This window comes from Somniosus microcephalus, unplaced genomic scaffold (assembly GCF_052327205.1).
Source record: "Somniosus microcephalus isolate GS21.2 unplaced genomic scaffold, FLI_Smic_1.0 unresolved_chr2, whole genome shotgun sequence".
Classification (NCBI taxonomy): Eukaryota; Metazoa; Chordata; class Chondrichthyes; order Squaliformes; family Somniosidae; genus Somniosus; species Somniosus microcephalus.
Genome location: NW_028225180.1, coordinates 22,990,330 through 23,004,748, shown reverse-complemented (window position 1 = coordinate 23,004,748; position 14,419 = coordinate 22,990,330). Strand labels below are relative to the sequence as shown.

Genomic DNA, 14,419 nt, shown 5'->3' with positions numbered 1-14,419 from the left:
TGAGCCAGATTTTGATTGGGATTTGGATGTTGTAGAATTTTCTTTTTATTGCATATAGGGCTCTTCGGGCTTTTTCTTTTAGTGCATTCACTGCAATGCTGAAGCTCCCTGATGCTGTAATAGTTAGACCAAGGTAGGTGTAGCTCATAGTGTGTCCTATAGTGGTATCACTGAGGGTAAACTGGTATTTGTTTTCCTGACATCTGGGCCTTTTTTGAAAAATCATGATGTTGGTTTTCTTTAGATTTACTGTTAGAGCCCAATTTTGGCAATATTTGTCGAGTAGGTGTAGTTGTTGCTGTAATCCCTGTTCTGTCGGAGACAGCAGAACCAGGTCGTCTGCATAGAACAGGGATTTCACTTCTCCATCCAGGAGATGGAGACCTGGTGACTTGCTTTGCTCCAGCATGTCTGCTAATTCATTTATGTATATGTTGAACAGGGTTGGGCTCAAATTGCAGCCCTGCCGGACGCCTCTTTTCTGGGTGAAGAAATCAGTGCATTTGTCTCCAATTTTGACCCCGCATTTGTTTTTCAGATACATTGATTTAATAAGGTCATAGACTTTGCCCCCTATTCCACACTGAAGAAGTTTATAATAGAGCCCTTCGTGCCATATAGAGTCAAAGGCTTTCTTGAAGTCGATGAAACAGGCAAATATTTTCCCATTTTTTGTTTGGTGTATATGTTTTTCAATGAGGGTGTGAAGGGTATAGATATGGTCGGCGGTGCGGTGTTTTTGGAAGGAAGCCGATTTGGTTTTTTCTGAGGATATTATGTTTGTTAAGAAAATCAAGTAATCTACTATTTAGAATACTGCAGAATAACTTCCCTAGACAACTGTTGACACAGATGCCGCGGTAGTTATTTGGGTCTGATTTGTTTCCACTTTTATATATGGGGGAGATTAGTCCTTGGCACCAGATATCGGGAAAACAGCCTGAACGTAATATGATGTTGAATAATTTGAGTACCGCACCCTGCATCTCCATATTGCTGAACTTGAGCATTTCATTTTTGATGTTGTCTGGGCCACAGGCTTTCTTTAGGTGGAGAGATTTTGTTTTTGTGGCCAGTTCTTTCCATGTGATTGGGGAGTCTAGAGGGTTTTGGTTGTCTTTAATTGTTGCTTCTAATGTGTGGAGTTTTTCTGTGACCTGATGTTGACTTGGGTTTGTATCGTTTATTGGGATGTCTTTGTAGAGGTTTTCAAAATGTGTTCTCCAGATGTCGCCATTTTGGATTGGTAATGCTTGCAATTGTGTTGTACTCAGGTTATTCCACATTTCCCAGAATTGTTTTGGATTGTTGGAGTTTTCAATTTCTTCGAGTATTTTGTGGGTATAGTTTTGTGTTTTGTTCCTAATGGTGTGTTTATATCTTTTGAGGGTTTCATTGGATCTAGTACGTAGGTCCGGATTGTTTGGTTGGCGATGCTTTTGGTTTGATATTTTTCTCAGGTCTTTTCTGGCATTTTTGCATTCGTGGTCAAACCATTTCTTATTTTTATTTTGTCTTTTGTGACGCTTCCTCTTCTGTTTCACAAGGTCGGCTTTTACAGCTGCCTCATGGAAGATCATATTTATATCCTCTATGGCCATGTTTACACCATCTCTGGTGATCTCTTTCTCTCTCCTCTTTGCTTCCCCCTTTCTCTCCCATTCCGCCTCTCTCCTTCTCCTTCCCTGTCTCTCCTTTCCCCACAGTCTCTCTCCTTCCCCTCTCTCTATCCCTTTTCCCACAATCTCTCCCCTTCCCCTCTCTCTATCTCTTTCCCCACACTCTCTCTCCTTCCCCTCTCTCTATCCCTTTCCCCACACTTTCTCTCCTTCCCCTCTCTCTATCTCTGGCCCTTCACCCACAGTCTCTCTCCTTCCCTTTACTCTCCCTCTCCCCATCCGCCTTCTTGTCTCCCCAAGAGGAAAGGACAGAGTGAGAGGGGGAAGGGTAGAGAGAGGAGGTGAAAAAGGTGAGAGAGAGAGGGTGAAGGGGAGAACAGGGGATTTGAATGGAAGGAGGGGGGGAGGGGAGTGAGAACCTGTTCTTGGGATGGTCTCTGAACTGTTTCATACTTAAAAGAAAACATGCAGTGGATTAATGGCGAGTTCAGAAACAGAGCCTAAATTTACAGAGGCCCCAGTGAAATTTGAACGCACGACCCCTGGTATACAAGACCAGTGCCCTAACCCCTGAGCTAAGAACCCACCGATGCAGGATTGTTTCTCATTCCAGTTAGTGCAACACAACATGGCTGATTACCTGACCATGGTAAAGGATAGCAAACTGAGAAAAACCTTGACAATGCACAGACTTAGTGAACATAGCCTGGCGATCGAAAAAGGTAGACACAGGCAGACCCGGCTACCAAGAGAGGACAGGATATGTTCTCATTGCAGACAGGGTGTGGTGGAGACAGAGATGCACTTCCTCACAGCTTGTAGAAAATATCAGGGCATAAGGGAGAATTTCTACCCAAAATTCACAAAAATATGCCCGGAATTCAGAAATTTGAATGACGACCAAAAACTCCCATACCTACTAGGGGAAGAGAGAAATTGTGTAACCTTAGCGGCACACTATTTTACAGCTTGCCATAAACAGAGGGACAACCACTAAATATAAGAAAAGAGTATATACAAATTATATGAATGTATATTTATACACTCAGGGATGTATCTGTTTATACACTGTATGGATAGATCAGTGTTTATGTGTTCAACCATGAATCTTTTTCGATGCTTTGGCAACATAAGATGTACCTTGTCATCATGCCAATAAAGCGATTTGAATTGAATTGAATTGAATAGTGCCGTGTGTTTGAAGAATGAGGCAGGGCGCAGTTCACCACTCAGATTGTGTCTCATCCCCCGATACCTGCCTCAGGCTCTTCAATAGTCACCTCACTACTACAATAGAGCAACTTTCCCATGCTAAAACGTCCCAAGGCAACTCAGTTACACTCTATCTCTCTCTCAGTCTCTCTGCCTCCTTCTTTCTATATTTCTCCCTCTTTGTGTCTCTACCACTCTCTCTCTATCTTTCTCTCTATCTTTCTGTCACTCTCTGTCACTCCCTTTCTACCTCTTTCTCTTTTTCTCTGTGTCTCTCACTTTCTCTCTGTTTCTCACTCTCATTTTACCTCTCTCTCTCTCACTTGTTCTCTCTCTCACTCTCTCTCAGTTTCTCTCTCTCCTCTCTCTTTCTCTCTCTCAATTTCTCTGTCACTTTCTCTCTCTCTTTCTCTCAGTTTCTCTCAATTTTTCTCTACCTCACTTTCTCTATCTCTCTCTCACTTTCTCTCTCACTTTCTCTCTCTCGCGTTGACTATCTCAACTGTTCTCTCACTTGCTCTCCCTCTCTCACTTTCTCTCTCTTTTTCGCTCTCACACTCTCTTTCTCTCTCTCTCTCTCTGTTTCTCTCTCTCATTTTCTCTCTCTCACTTTCTCTCTATCTTTTTCTCTCTCACTTTCTCTCTCTCACTTTCTCTCCCACTCAATTTATCTCTCTCACTTTCGCTACCTCCTCTCTCTTTCTCTCTCTTTCACTCTCTCACTTTCTATCTCTCTCATTTTCTCTCCCTCCATCCCTTTCTCTCTATCTCTCTTGCTCTCACTTTCTCATTCTCTCTCTCGCACACTTTCTCTCTCACTCACATTCTATCTCTCTTGCTTTATTACTCTTACTTTCTCTATCACATTCTCTATCACTTTCTCTCTCTCCCTTTCTCACTCTCTCTCACTGTCTCTCTCTTTCTCTCTTGCTCTTTTTACACTCTCTCACTTTCACTCTCTCTTTCTCTCTCTCTCTCTCCTTCTCTGAGTTTCTCTCTCTTTCTTTAACACTCTCACTTTCTCTCTCACATTCTCTCTCTCACTTTCTCTTTTTCTCTCTCTTACTTTCTCTCTCCCTCTCTCTGACTTGCACTCGCTCTCTCACTTTCTCTCTCTCTCCCCTTCCCCTCGCTCTCCCTCCCTCCTCTCTTCTCCCTCTCTCTTCTTTTCACTCTGTCTCTCTGCTTAACTCTCTCTCCCATTCCGCCTCTCTCCTTCCATCTCTTCACTTACTCTCCCTCTATTGCCTTCCCTCTCCACTTCACCCACACTCTCTCCCCTTCCCCTCCCTCTATCTCCTTCCCTCTCTCCACTTCACCCACACTCTCTCCCCTTCCACTCCCTCTATCTCCTTCCCTCTCTCCACTTCACCCACACTCTCTCCCCTTCCCCTCCCTCTATCTCCTTCCCTCTCTCCACTTCACCCACACTCTCTCCCCTTCCCTTTTCTCTCTCCCTCCTTCTACTCTCCCCAAGAGGAAAGGACAGAGTGAGAGGGGGAAAGAGAGAGGAAAGGGGAGAGAGTAGGAGGAAGGGAAGTGGTGAGAGAGCGGGGAAAGTGTAGAGAGAGGAGGGGAAGGGGAGGTGGGGAAGGTGAGAGAGAGGCGGAGGGAGAGAGAGAGTGAAGAGGGATGTGTAGAGAGAGGGTGAAGGGGAGAGAGAGAGAGGGGTAAGGAGGAGAGAGAGGCAAAGAGTGTGAGTTCAGGGGAATTGAACAGAAGGAGAGGGGGAGGTGGAGGTGGGGAAGGGAGAGAGAGCCTGTTCTCGGGTTGGGCTCGGAGCTGTTTCATACTTAAAAGTAAACATGCTGTGAATTAACAGTGAGTTTAGAAACAGAAGCTAAATTTGTAGAGGTAGTGGGGAAAATGCTAGAGTCCATTATAAAAGATGTAATTGAATAGCACTTGGAAAACAGTGACAGGATCGGACAAAGTCAACATGGATTTACAAAAGGTAAATCATGCTTGACTAATCTTGACTAATATACTGGAATTATTTGAGGATGTAACTGGTAGAATAGATAAGGGAGAACCAGTGGATGTGGTGTATTTGGACTTTCAGAAGGCTTTCGATAAGGTCCCGCATAAGAGATTAGCATGTAAATGTAAGGCACATGGGATTGGGGCAAAGTACTGACTTGGATAGAGAATTGGTTGGCAGACAGAAAGCAAAGAGTTGGAATAAACGGGTCGTTTTCCGAGTGGCAGGCAGTGACAAGTGGGGTACCGCAGGGATCAGTCCTAGGAACCCAGCTAATCACAATATATATTAATGATCTAGACGAGGGAACTAGATGTAATATCTCCAAGTTTGCAGATGACACAAAGCTAGGTGGGCGTGTGTGCTTTGAGGAGGATGCCGAGAAACTCCAGTATGATTTGGACAGGTTGGGTGATTGGGCAGATGCATGGCAGATGCAGTATAATGTGGATAAATGTGAGGTTATCCACTACGGTGGTAAAAACAGGAAGGCAGATTATTATCTGAACGGCAATCGATTGGGAGAAGGGGAAGTGCAACGAGATCTGGGTGTCCTTGTGCACCAGTCTCTGAAGGTAAGCATGCAGGTGCAGCAGGCGGTTAAGAAGGCAAATGGTATGTTGGCCTTCGTAGTGAGAGGGTTCGAGTACAGGAGCAAAGATGTCTTGCTACAGTTGTACAGGGCCTTGGTGAGACCACACCTTGAGCATTGTGTGCAGTTTTGGTCGCCTTATCTGAGGAAGGATGTTCTTGCCATGGAGTGAGTGCAGCGAAGATTTACCAGACTGATACCTGGGATGGCAGGAATGACGTATAAGGAGAGATTGGGTCGATTGGGCTTATACTTGCTGGAGTTTAGAAGAATGAGAGGTGGACCTCATTGAAATTATAAATTTCTAACAGGACTAGAAAGACTAGATGCAGGAAGGATGTTCCTGATGGTGGGGGAGTCCAGAACCAGGGGTCACAGTCTAAAGATAAGGGGTAAGCCATTTACGGCTGAGATGCGGAGGAATTTCTTCACCCAGAGAGTGGTGAACCTGTGGAATTCTCTACCACAGAAGGCAGTTGAGGCCAATTCATTAACTATATTCAAGAAGGAGTTAGATATATTTCTTAAGGCTAAAGGGATCTGGGGAGAAAGCAGGGACTGGGTACTGAGTTGGGAGATCAGCCATGATCTCATTGAATGGCGGAGCAGGCTCGAGGGGCCGAAAGGCCTACTCCTGCTCCTATTTTCTGTGTTTCTACCTCTCTCTGTCCCATTCCGCTTCTCTCCTTCCATCTCTCCACTTCCCCTCTATCTCCCCTTCACCCACACACTCTCTCCTTCCCCTCTCTCTATCTCCTTCACTCTCTCCACTACACCAACACTATCTCTCCCCTACACCCTCTCTCTCCCTTTCGCCTCTTCTCTCCCCATCCTCCTTCTACTCTCCCCAAGAGGAAAGGACAGAGTGAGAGGGGGAAAGAGAGAGGAAAGGGGAAAGAGCAGGAGAAAGGGACGTGGTGAAATGGTAGAGAGAGGGGGTGAAGGTGAGAGAGGGGGAATATTCCGAGGGGGATGTGTAGAGAGAGGGTGAAGGGGAGAGAGAGAGCGGTAAGTGTGGTGTATGTAACCTGTTCCACCATAAGAGAACTACCTTAAGAGATGTACTACTTTCTCTTGGCTGCTGTATACTGTAATACCGGTGGTGACCACACCGGTATATAAACATTGTGTAGGGATTTGCTGGGCAGTTCAGCCCTGACCTCCGAATAGTAAAGACCTGTTAAAAGTTATTCTTGTGGTCTGTGTCCAGTGATTTATAATAAGCATAACTGGGACACACAGACTTAACAGTGGCGACGAGTCCGATCTTACCCTGCGGCAGTTTTACATCCAAGGCAGCTTCGTCCTCAGAACGGGCGTCGAGAAGGGGCATCCGCCCTCATCATCCTGCTGAGCACCATCGCACGGGAGGCATCGAGAACCCGGGTTAAAAAGAAAAATTCTGACCACGAAGCCCTCCATCAGCGACAGGCAGTGATTATCCCTTCTACCACGGTGGTGGGTAAGCCGATCAGCACCACGAGCAGAAAGTCGGCCGCGTTGACTGTGGAGTGGGGGAGGGAAAACGGAGGAAAAAGGGCGGAGAACTCGACCACGGCCGGTGAAAAGGGCCGGGCTGCAATCGAGGCCGACGGGCGCAGCGACTGGGGCAGCTTAAGGCACGAGAGCCGCGGAGAACTCGAACGCAGCCAGTGTAAAGGACCGGGCTGCATGCGGGGCTGAGAGGCGCAACAGCAGGGGAAGCGTGAATGCCCACGGGAACCGCGGGGGAGTAAAGCAGCGTCGGCGAATTGAGAACCGCTGGGGAGGCGAGAACGGCAGCAGCACGGCAACCGCCATTGCAGCCAGCGGGGGAAGAAGGCAAACGCGGGAATACACCATTGTAGTCGGCGGGGGAAGAAGACGAGCGCGGGAAAGACCGCCAAGCGCGGGAAGCCGCCATTTTAGTAGGCGGGGGAAGAAGACAAGCGCGGGAAGCCGCCATTTTGAGAAAAAGAAAAATTTAAAATCTTGCAAGGATGCCTAAACATGGGAACATTAATACCTTTGATAGCGATATCGAAGATTGGACCACGTATGTAGAACGCATGGATGTTTATTGTAAAGCAAATAAGGTACCAGATGATGAGAAAGCACTAACCTTATTATGCTCAATGGGTGCAAAGACATACGGGCTATTGAAGCACCTTCTATCACCAGATAAACCGGCGGATCAGACTTTCGCGAATATTGTTACTGTCCTGAAAAATCATTTAAACCCCACGCCGCTGGTGATAGCGGAACGATTTAAATTTTACAGAAGAACGCAGCTGAAAGACGAAAGCAACGCTGAATTTTTAATTGAACTGCGTAAGCTATCAAAGTACTGTCAGTTTGGAACAGGACTAGCACATGCGCTGAGAGATAAATTTGTGTGTGGATTGTTAAAAGAAGGAACACAAAAGCGACTGCTTGAGGAGAATGATCTTACGCTTGATAAAGCTGTCACTATTGCAGCATCGCATGAAGCCACAGCGAGAGGCACTGCGGAAATGCAGCTACGGTCACCGGAACTCAGCACCAATCAAATGGTCTTGGGTACAGTAAAATGTTATCGTTGTGGAAAGACAACGCACGATCAGAACCAGTGCTGGTTCAAAAATCAGGAATGCAGAAAATGTGGCAGGCTTGGTCACATAGCTAAAGTATGCCGGTCAGGAAAGAAGACCAGCAACAAAAAGTCACCACAGGAAAAGTACAGAAAGGTACACAAGGTGACAGAGAACAGTTCGAATGAACAGAAGTCAAATTCAGACTCCAGCAGTAATGAACTGGGTAGTCTAAGAGTACACAATGTTGGTAATGAAGCAGACCTCCAAACAATCTGGGTCACACTTCAGATAGCAGGAGTCCAAGTGAAGATGGAATTGGACACTGGATCGGCATTGACGGTCATGAATAAGCAAGATTACAAAAGGTTATTCCCACATATTCCCCTACGGGATACGGAGATTGTATTGAAAACATACACGGGGCGAAGAGTATACCCCATCGGGAAGATAGAGGTAAAGGTGGTCCACAAGGGCAAAGAAAGCCGAGGAATGGACTTATATGTGCTACCTGAGGGAGGTCCACCACTACTGGGACGGGAGTGGATTAGGAAAATAAATATGGACTGGCATTCCTTAAAAGCAATAACGGTAGATTCCGGTACAAAAGATGTCAAACCTAAACGATTGTCCAGAATATTGGACGACGCTAAAGAGGTGTTCCAACAGGGACTTGGAACACTGAGAGGAATTACGGCAAACATCAAGGTTGAAGAACATGCAAACCCGAACTTTTTTAAAGCCAGACCGGTACCTTATGCGATATGACCTGCTGTGGAAGCTGAGCTGGAAGGGCTAGAATGTTCAGGAGTACTGTCTAAGGTAGACTGGAGTGAGTGGGCCACGCCCATTGTCCCCGTCATGAAGCGTTCATCGAGCAACAAGCCGGGGGAACCGGGGAAGGTTCGCATCTGTGGAGATTTCAAGATCACTGTTAATCCGGTGCTTCACACGGTGCAGTATCCGCTTCCGCGGATTGAGGATATCTTCGCTTCGTTGTCTGGCGGGAAACACTTCAGCAAGATAGACCTGGCGCAGGTGTACTTACAGATGGAAGTTGAGGAAGAGTCACGCCAGTATCTCACGATCAACACACATAGAGGCTTGTACCGGTATAATAGACTGGTTTTTGGAGTGGCATCAGCTCCAGCAATTTGGCAGAGGGCCATGGAGCAGGTATTACAGGGAATTCCAGGCACACAATGTTAACTGGACGATATTCTGATTACAGGAGATGATGACGAGGAACACCTTGCAAATTTGGAACTGATGCTCACCAGATTGAAAGAATATGGACTTCGAGTTAATCGCCAGAAATGTGAATTCTTTCAGAAGCGGATCTCGTACTGTGGTCATGTCATTGACCAGGAGGGGCTTCATAATTCTCCTGACAAGATCGAAGCTGTTGTGAAGGCTCCCGCTCCGGATAATGTATCCCAGTTGAGGTCGTTCCTAGGGTTGATTAACTATTACCATAAGTTTCTGCCAAATTTATCCACGGTGCTGCACCCGCTGAACGCTCTTTTGCAGAAGGGAGTACCATGGAAGTGGAGCGAGGACTGTAAGAGGGCCTTTCGCAAAAGCAAGGCATTGATCACTGTGGTGTATGTAACCTGTTACACCTTAAGAGAACTTAAGCCTGGTCCACCTTAAGAAAGGTACTACTTTCTTTGGCTGCTGTATACGTAATACCGGTGGTGACCACACCGGTATATAAGCACAGTGTAATAATATTGTATTCAGTATAGTCCGACCTCCAACCAGTAAAGACCTGTTGAATTTACACTTGTGGTCTGTGTAGTAATTCTCACTATAACACACAGACTTAACAATCACCTCAGAGCAAGTGTTGGCTCACTTCAACCCAACGCTGCCTATTCGTTTGGCTTGTGATGCTTCTCCATATGGTATTGGGGCAGTACTCTCACACAAGTTGCCAAATGGCCTGGAGAGGCCAGTTGCGTTCGCATCCAGATCATTGACCTCCGCTGAGCGCAACTATGCTCAGATAGATAGGGAGGCTCTCAGCCTTGTGTGGGGAGTAAAGAAGTTTAATCATTACCTGCAGGGCCAAAAGTTTACGCTTCTGACAGACCACCAGCCGTTGGTATCCATTTTTAACCCTAAGAAGGGTGTTTCGGTGATGACAGCACAGAGACTCCAGAGATGGTCCCTTTTCCTAGGGGCACATCAATATCAGATCGAATTCAAAGGTACAAAGCTGCATTGTAATGCTGATGGGCTGTCGTGCCTGCCACTACCTACAGAGGAGGAGGCACCAACGGTTGACCCTGTTGAGTTATTTCACTCGACCATCATCGAATGTTTACCAGTCACCAATGCAAGTATTGAAAGAGAAACCAGGAATGACCCGACACTGTCCCGGGTCTACGAAGTGACAGTGAAGGGATGGCCAGCACATGGTGATCCACTGTTACCGGCATTCTCAGCAAGACAAGAACAGCTGTCCGTCTGTCAAGGAACATTGATGTATGGAACAAGGGTGATTATTCCTCCTAAGTTAAGAGAGAGAGTTCTAAAGGAACTGCATGAAGGTCATCTGGAGGGAGTCAAGATGTAAAGCCTTGCTAGGGCTTATGTGTGGTGGCCGGGTATCGACCAACAGATAGAGGATCTGACGAAAAGCTGCTCAGGGTGCCAAAAAGCGCAAAATGCACCTCCGATTGCACCGCTGCATCCATGGGAATGGCCTTCAACCCCATGGCAACGTGTACATATTGACTTTGCTGGTCCTTTCATGGACTCCATGTTTTTAATTGCGGTGGACGCACATTCTAAATGGCCAGAAGTGATTAAGATGACTACCACTACCTCGGAAAAGACGATCGCGGTGCTAAGAACGATATTTGCAAGAAATGGATTGCCAGAACAAATATGTTCAGACAACGGACCGCAGTTCGTGTCAGAAGAATTCCAGAAATTCATGAAGAAGAATGGGGTGAAACATTATACCTCTGCCCCATATCATCCGGCTACAAACGGGTTGGCCGAGAGATTTGTACAAACGTTCAAAAAAGCAATAAAGGCCATGAGCGAAGATCAGATTCCACTACAACACAAGGTGGACAAATTCCTACTGGCATATCGAAACGCCACTCATGCAGTGACAAACCAAAGTCCTGCCATGATGTTCTATAACAGGAGGTTGCGGTCCAGGTTGGACTTGTTAAAACCAAATATGCGGAGGGAAGTTGAAAACAAACAGTTCCAGCATATAAATAACAAGACCACTCGGAGTTTCGAAATAGGACAACCAGTGTTAGCCCGGGACTATAAAAACGAGAAATGGCAATCTGGAACAATTCGGGCCAGACAAGGACCCCTGATGTACACGGTAGATATTGGTGAAAATGTAATACGGCGTCATGCTGACCAACTGGTAGAATCGAGAACAAGGGTCGAACCCAGGGTTACGGCAGTGACAACCGTGGAAGAAGTTAGTGAACCTGAAGCATCGACCTCAGAAGTGAATGTACCTGAGGATGATGTCCAATCCATAAGAGATCAACTAGATGAGTCACGCCAGCAACGAGAATCAGAGACCCCTGAAAGGCGTTATCCAACATGAATCAGGAGGCCCCCTCAGAGACTGAATCTTTGAACTGTTTTGCATGAAGTTGTATAGATATATATCTATATGTTATTATGTTATGTTAAATGGGGATATAACTGTTAAGCTAAAAAGGGAGGATTGCGGTGTTTGTAACCTGTTCCACCTTAAGAGAACTACCTTAAGAGATGTACTACTTTCTCTTGGCTGCTGTATACTGTAGTACCGGTGGTGACCACACCGGTATATAAACGTTGTGTAGGGATTTGCTGGGCAGTTCAGCACTGACCTCCGAATAGTAAAGACCTGTTAAAGTTATTCTTGTGGTCTGTGTCCAGTGATTTATAATAAGCATAACTGGGACACACAGACTTAACAGTAAGGAAGAGAGAAACAGGCAAAAAGGGGGAGTACAGGGGAATTGAATGGAAGGAGAGGGAGAGGTGGAGATTGGGAAGGGAGAGAGAGCCTGTTCTGGTGTTGGTCTCGGAGCTGTTTCATACGTAAAAGTAAACATGCTGCGAATTAACAAATTTGCACAGGCACCAGGGAGATTTGAACTCACGCCCCCTGAGTTTACAAGACCAGTGCTCTAACCCCTGAGCTATGGAGCCACCTGCATTGGATTGTTTCTCACTCCAGTTAGTGCTGTGCGTTTGAAGAATGAGGCAGGGCGCAGTTCACCACTCAGATTGTGTCCTATCCCCCGATACCTGCCTCAGGCTCTTCAATAGTCACCTCTCAACAACAATAGAGCAACGTTCACGTACTAAAACGTCCCAAGGCAACTCAGTTACATTCTCAATAGCAAAATACTGCAGATGCTGGAAATGCGAAATAACAACAGAAAAGGATGGAAAAACTGAGCAGGCCAGGCAACATCCTTGGAGAGAAATTATAGAGTCAACGTTTCGGGTCGGCACTGAACACAGGGCTCACACAGAACACAAGGCCGGCACTGAACACAGGGCCTGCACTGAACACAGGGCCCGCACTGAACACAGGGCCCCCACTGAACACAGGGCCTGCACTGAACAAAGGGCACTCACTGAACACAGAGCTCGCACTGAACACAAGGCCTGCACTGAACACAAGGCCTGCACTGAACAAAGGGGCCGTAATGAACACAAGGCCCGCACTGAACACAGGGCCCACACTGAACACAGGGACCGCACTGATCACAGGGCCCGCACTGAAGACAGGGCCTGCACTGAAGACAGGGCCCGTACTGAACACAGGGCCCGCAGTGAACACAGGTCCCGCACTGAACACAGGACCCGCACTGAACACAGGACCCGCACTGAACACAGGGGCCGTACTGAACACAGGGCCCGCAGTGAACACAGGGCCCCCACTGAACACATGGCCCGCACTGAACACAGGGCCCTCACTGAACACAGAGCTCGCACTGAACACAAGGTCCGTACTGAACACTGGGCCCGCAGTGAACACTGGGCCAACACGGAACACCGAGCCCGCACTGAAAACCGGGCCCGCACTGAACACAGGGCCTAGACTGAGCGCAGGGCCCGCACTGAACACAGGGCCCACACTGAACAAAGGGCCCGCACTGAGCACAGGGCCCGCACTGAACACAGGGCCCGCACTGAACACAGGGCACGCACTGAAAACAGGGCCCGCACTGAACACAGGGCCCGCAATGAACACAGGGCCCGCATTGAACACAGGGCCAGCGCTGAACACAGGGCCAGTGCTGAACAGAGGGCCCGCACTGAACACAGGGATCGCACTGAACACAGGGCCCGCACTGAACACAGGGCCCGCACTGAACACAGGGCCTGCACTGAACACAGGGCCCGCAGTGAACACAGGGCCCGCAGTGAACACAGGGCCTGCACTGAACCCAGGGCCCGCACTGAACACAGGGCCCGCACTGAACACAAGGCCCTCACCGATAACAGGGCCCTCACTGAACACAGGGCCTAGACTGAACACAGGGCCCGCACTGAACACAGGGCCCGAACTGAACACAGGGCACTCACTGAACACAGGGCACTCACTGAACACAGGGCACTCACTGAACACGGGGCACTCACTGAACACAGGGCCCGCAGTGAACAGAGGGCCCACACTGAACAGAGGGCCCACACTGAACAGAGGGCCCGCACTGAACACAGGGCACTCACGGAACACAGGGCCCGCACTGAGCACAGGGCCCGCACTGAAAACAGGGTCCGCACTGAACACAGGGCCCGCACTGAACACAGGGCCCGCACTGAACACAGAGCCCGCACTGAACACAGGGCCCGCACTGAACACAGGGCCCGCACTGAACACAGAGCCCCCTTTCTCTCCCCCTCTCCCTCCCCTTCTCTCTCTCTCTCTCCCCTCACTCTCTCTCTCCCCTCTCTCTCACTCATTCTCTCTCTAACCCCCCCTCCCACTCTCTCTCTGTCACTCTCTCTCTCTCCCCCTCTCTGTCTCTCCCCCTCTCTCTCTCACCCCCCTTGCTCTCGCTCTCCCTCTCCCTCTATCCCCTGTAAAGTCCGCTCCTCAATAATACACAGACTTCGGGAGAACAGTTTAACAGGTCCTTTACTGAACAAGAGGCAGCTTGAAACTGAAACTACAGAAGCTTGCTAGGGCCATTTATACAAGGGTGGTCACTGCCGGTACTGCAGCCTAAGACCAGTTATTCCCTTAAAGGTACATACACAACAATTCCTCCCCTTTTAGATAAACAGTACATAACATTCATTTAACAACTAAATAATAACTAATTACAATTACAATTTTCTCAGTAATATATACATCAACTGAAATTGTCATTTATAAGTTCAGTCTTTGAGGAGGCTTCCTGATCCGGACTGGATAGCGCCTTTCTCGAGTATCCTGTTCTGGCGGTGGAGTCAATTCTGGCTCATTGTCATTGGT

The 14,419-nt window shown here is 47.8% G+C and overlaps 1 non-coding gene across 1 annotated transcript; it reads right to left on the bottom strand.

The window, feature by feature from the left end:
* Positions 1-12,064: 12,064 nt before the first annotated feature.
* On the bottom strand, positions 12,065-12,138 carry trnat-ugu (transfer RNA threonine (anticodon UGU)). The gene has a single exon. It is a non-coding gene; the product is annotated as a tRNA-Thr (tRNA).
* Between the last annotated feature and the right edge of the window lie 2,281 nt (positions 12,139-14,419).